General features: G+C 39.3%; 1 non-coding gene across 1 annotated transcript; it reads left to right on the top strand.

Moving 5' to 3' along the window:
• Window positions 1–5,161: 5,161 nt before the first annotated feature.
• Window positions 5,162–5,265, top strand: LOC112781332 (small nucleolar RNA R71). Its single transcript, XR_003192115.1, has one exon. It is a non-coding gene; the product is annotated as a small nucleolar RNA R71 (small nucleolar RNA).
• Window positions 5,266–5,799: the final 534 nt, after the last annotated feature.

Below are 5,799 nucleotides of genomic sequence, written 5' to 3'. Positions count from 1 at the left end.
AGCATCAAGAAAATACCAGAAAAGATGTAACAGTTGAATAAGAACATTTGAACACCAATAATAATTTTATAAAAATAAAAATATGCAATGAATGAAAGTATGTAAATAAATTAAATAAAATAGAATGGAAGTGAGAGAAAATAAGAAAGGAAGAAGAAAGAAATAAGAAAAGATAAGAAGAATAAGGATTTGGAGAAGAAAAGATAAGAAAATTGGCACTAATCTGGATAGGTTGTGCGACGCTGGCGACGCGGTCGCGTGGTGCGCGATAAGGTTGGGTGACGCAGACGCGTGGGGCACGCGATCGCGTGACTCGATTTGTGCTAGTGGCGCGAGTGCAGCCTCGCGGTCGCACAACTCTCTGTTCAAAACTTAGTATTGCCAAAAATCTGGGTGACGCGGTCGCGTGGTCGACGCGATCGCGCGGGTGGCCTTATTTCCAATACGACGCGAACGCGTGGGTGAGGCGTTTGCGTGGCTGGGCTTGTGCTACTAGCACGGGTCCAGCCCAATTCCAGCTCAACTTTCGGCCATACACCCTTTTTACGCCGATTTCAGGTCACGCGGCCGCGTGGGTCACGCGGTCGCGTGGGAGGCCATTATTCCCATATGACGCGGTCGCGTCAGCGACGCGGTCGCGTGGGGCGATTTGTGCCATTGGCATGCCTCCAGCGCTGCTCCTGCGTAACTCTCTGTTCATATTAATATTGTCTCCCATCTCCTTGCGACGCGGACGCGTCGCTGATGCAGTCACGTCGCGTGCTCATTTTTTTTTATCTGAAAAATGAAGAATGCAGTGTTAAGATGAATGTTATGCAAAACTCCAGGTTCAATAAAATAAAATAAAATAAAATAAAACTAGAAAACAAATAAAATTAAATAAAAATGAAAAAGGAACAATCATACCATGGTGGGTTGTCTCCCACCTAGCACTTTTAGTTAAAGTCCTTAAGTTGGACATTTGATGAGCTTCCTGTTATGGTGGCTTATGCTTGAACTCATCCAGGAATCTCCACCAGTGTTTGTGATTCCAGTAATCTCCGGGGTCCCAAACTAGGCATGTAAAACCCTTGAGCAGCTTCAAAAAGATTCTTAGGCTCCCGGGCTGTTGGATATCAGAACAGATTCCAGGATCCCAAACCTTGCTTTTACACCTGTTTTTGTCTCGATCTGCATTTTTCCAGCCGGGTGAAAGGTGATCTGAATTCTCACTGCAGTGACCAAATAGCTTCCTAAACCCATTCAGTTGAGCTTTATACCAACCTTTGCGTTTGAACTTAAAGCTTCCAACCATGATGAACCTTGCGGGACAATTCTTACCACTGGCCATCTTCCTCTTACTCTTAATGTTACAAAGAGCTCTAAGTTGACCATCCGTCTCCAGTAGCCCATATTCAAGTGGAATTAGAAAGCTAAGGGATATGAATTTTACCCACTTGAATGTTGTGAAGGATGATGGCAACTTAGGGGGAGGTATTTTTAATGAAATTGCAAGTTCCACTCCCTTGTGCTCTTCTCTGATAATTACCACCTCTTTGCAAGCTTCTTCAATTTCAACCTCTTCCTCTTGGCAGCTCTCTTCTAATTCAATCTCTTTTACATTGCTCACCAAGGGCATGGAAGGAGGCTCTGTGACTGGACTTTCCAATGGAGGTACAGCATCTCTTAAGTCTGCAACCACTTCTTCCTTTTTAATAATTGCTGCTTTGTCCAGTTGTTTAAGTATTAAATCGTACTCATCCTCAATGATTTTCTTTCCATGACAACTCCTTTCAACTATTCTTTCATCTTCAAGGGTCTCTCCTACCTTTACCCGTAGGGCTTCCTCTAGCTCTTTATGAAGTATGGATTCGCGAAGATGATTCCTTCTTTCCTGTTCCATATCAATAGCATAATTGGGATCATCTTGCTCTTGGATTGATGGATGTGGGTGCTCTTCCATGGATGGTGGTGATGGGATGGAGAGATTATTCTGTGGTTGACAAGGAAGTGCACTAGAGCTTGAGGGTTGATTGTTGAAGGTATTTGGTGGTCTGATTTGGGTGAAGAGAGCTTGTATAGTAGAGTTTAGATCGGCAAGTGCTTTCTCCATGGAGGTTTGGGGTGGATCTATGTATGGTTCATTTGGTTCATAAGGTGGTTGGTATGGTGGATGTGGGTTAGGGTCATATGGAGGTGAATGGTGGAAAGGGGCTTGTGAGTATGGTGGTCCAAAGTCATGTTGAGGAAAGAGTTCATAGGCATATGGTGGTGGTTGTTGATAGTTCACTGGAGGTGGTTGTTGCCATGAGGGTTGATCAAATCCTTGTGGCTCCTCCCATCTTTGATTGTTTCAACCTTGATGCCTGTTCTCATTGTAATTTCTTCTTCCTACAACATTATTGTAACCAGACTCATAGCCAAAGGGGTGAGAGTTCATAATAGTAAATAAAAATTAAAAATAAAAATAAAAATAAAATTAAATTAAAAGGTTATTTAAATTTTGAAATTTGAAATAAGATAAGATAAGATAAAAAATTTTAAAAATAAAAATCTGAAATTTTTTTTTCGAAAAAATTAATTAAAAATATTTTTGAATTTGATGAAGAAAGAGAAAAACAATAAAATGACACCAAATTTCAAATTTTTAGATCAAAACGAAGAAAACAACTAAGAACAGCTTGAAGGTCAAGATGAACGTGAAGAACAACCTGAAGATCAAGATGAACACTAAGAACAAATTTTTGAAAAATTTTGTAATAACTAAATAAAAACCAATAACCTCTTAATTTATGGAAAGGCAAAAATAAAAACAAAAATAAAAACAAATAAACAAGCAAAAATAAAAAAAATATTTACAATAACCAATAATAAGGCACACGTTTGCAATTCCCCGGCAACGGTGCCATTTTGACGTTAGGATTTTTTCCAGTAAAGAATGTCTTAAAAACAGTCGCGTTGTAGATATAGTCTCTAAACCGACAAAAATCCCTTCGTACAAACGTTTTGGTTATCACAAGTAACAAACCCCTTTTTGAAATTGATAACCGAGTATTCAAACCTCGGGTCGTCTTCTCAAGGAATTGCAGGGAGGTATGTTCTTATTATTGGTTATGGAGATTGTAAATTGGGGTTTTCGATCAAGATAAAAAGTTAGTTAAGTAACAAGTAAAATAAAATAATAATAATAAAATAAACTCTTGGCGAAGTATGAAGAACTGGAAATCCTATCCTAGTTATCCTTATCAATTGTGATGAGAATTGGATTCTTCTCCCACTTTGTTAACCTCTAACTATGAAGGTAAGTTAAGTGGATGAATTAATTCCAATTTTCAATCAATAATGAGTTTGATAACTCAAGGGTCACCAATTATTTAACCAAAGCCAAAAGAGAAGAAAGTCTACTTGAATGAAAATAATTTGGATAAACACAGAGCATTAATAAATTAAAGAGAGCAATCATAAGTCTGAAATACCTCAAATTATATTAAATAAAATATTCAAATCTAACATGGAGTTCATAAATTAAATTAAAAAAATAAATAAAAATAAAGAACCTGGGATTGAGAGTCACTCCTAAAACTAAGAGAAATCCTAAATCCTAATCCTAAGAGAGAGGAGAGAACCTCTCTCTCTAAAAACTACATCTACTCCTAAAATTGTGAATTTTGAGAGCCTCCCTATGAATGGATGCAGTCCCCCACTTTATAGCCTCTAATATGTATTTTCTGGGCCGCAAACTGGGTCAGAAATAGCCCAGAATTCGCTGGTTGCGAATTCAAATGCGCTGGTTTCCGTCACTGCCGCATGGTTCACGCGGTCGCGTCACCTAGCGTCAGGGAAACTATATCATATTATATATCAAATCGAAGCTCCGGACGTTAGCTTTCCAATTCAACTGGAACTGCGTCGTTTGGACCTCTGTAGCTAAAGTTATAGCCGTTTGAGTGCAGAGAGGTCAGGCTGGACAGCTTAGCAATTTCTCCAACTTCTTGCATTCCTTTCATTTTTGCATGCTTTCTTTCCATCCTCTGAGTCATTCCTGCCCTGTAATCTCTGAAATCACTTAACACACATATCAAGGCATCTAATGGTGATAAGAGAGGATTAATATTAGTAATATAAAGGCCAAAGAAACATGTTTTCAATCAAAGCACATAATTAGGAATGCAAATGTAAAACCATGCAAATAGTATGAATAAGTGGGTAAAGAGTAGATAAAAACCACTCAATTGAGTACAAGATAAACCATAAAATAGTGGTTTATCAAGTTTCAAGAGAGACTGGGAAGGGGTTGTCTGCACGCTTAGGAGGGGCATGTACTACTGTGTCTTCAGTCTGCTCTGGAGCTTCTTTTTCAACCGGCTCCTCAGTAACTTATGCTTTCGTACTTGCCACTTGTCCAGCCTTGCATTCCTCTTTTGGATTCACCACTGTATCACCAGGAAATATACTTGGAGGCCTCTCAGGTATTTGCTTGCTCAACTGCCCTACCTGCACCTCCAAATTTCTGAAAGCTCTAGTTTCCTGCATAAAATGATTTAGTATTGCTTCCATATCGGTGTTCTTTTGGGGCTGAGAATTTTCCTGCTGAGGTGGTTGTTGATGATGAGACTAAAACTGGCGGTTATTATGATTATTCTGTTGAAAACCACCCTGAGAATTATTGTTAAAATTCTGTGGCCTCTGAGGTTGCTCTCTCCATCCCAAATTTGGGTGATTTCTCCACCCCTAATTATAGGTCTTGGCATATGAATCATTATTGGAATTTCTAAGAGCATTCCCCATGTAGTTGACCTGTTCAAAAGGAAATTGACTATAATCATAATTCTCACCTTGCATGAAGCTACCAGTCATGTCATAAGGAGACTCTTGAGGTGCATTCTGAGTATTAACAACTGAAACCTACATCCTATTCAATTGTTGAGTAATCAAATTCATCTGCTGAGACAAAATTTTATTCTGAGCCTCTACTTCCAAATTGCCTTTCTTTTGAGGGGTCCTAGAGTTCACAGGATTCCTGTTAGATGAGTAGAGATATTGGTTGTTAGCAACTAACTCAATAAGCTCAGTAGTCTCCTCTGGTATCTTCTTCATATGCAATGAACCACCTGCAGAATTATCTAAATACATTTCACATAAGCCCTCATAAAAGATATCTAGCTGGGTCTATTTAGAAAATATGTCCGGAGGACATTGCCTGGTCAGTAGCTTGAATCTCTCCCAGGCTTCATAAAGGGTCTCACCATCTTTCTGTCTGAAGGTCTGAACCTCCACCCACAGCTTAGTCAGCTTTTGTGGTGGGAAAAATTTAGTCAGAAATCCAGTGACCACCTTGTCCCAAGTATCCAGACTCTCCTTGGGTTGAGAATCTAACCATAAATTTGCTCTATCTCTCACAGCAAATGGGAAGAGCATGAGTTTGTATACCTCAGGATTCACTCTATTGGTCTTTACAGTATCACAAATATGCAGGAAATTAGAAATAAAATAATTTGGGTCTTCATGAGGAAGTCCATGATACTGACAATTTTGTTGCACAAGAGTGACTAGCTGAGGCTTCAGTTCAAAATTATTTGCAGCTATAGGAGGCACCACAATGCTTTTTCTATAAAGATCTGCATTGGGAGTAGTGTATGAGCTAAGCACTTTTCTAGGATGCTCATTCTCATTCAGATTTGCCATATTGGCATTCACAGCACGATTATGATCCATAGTGGACTCTGCAGCCTCCCTTCCAAAGGTCTCTGTCAGATTTTCACTAGCCTTATAAAGTCTAGCTTGTTGCAAGCGCCGCCTCAAAGTCCTTTCAGGTTCAGC

The sequence above is a fragment of the Arachis hypogaea genome, chromosome 19, assembly GCF_003086295.3.
Source record: "Arachis hypogaea cultivar Tifrunner chromosome 19, arahy.Tifrunner.gnm2.J5K5, whole genome shotgun sequence".
Taxonomy (NCBI): domain Eukaryota; kingdom Viridiplantae; phylum Streptophyta; class Magnoliopsida; order Fabales; family Fabaceae; genus Arachis; species Arachis hypogaea.
The sequence above is the reverse complement of the archived record's forward strand: the minus strand, read 5'-3'. Positions and strand labels throughout refer to the sequence as shown.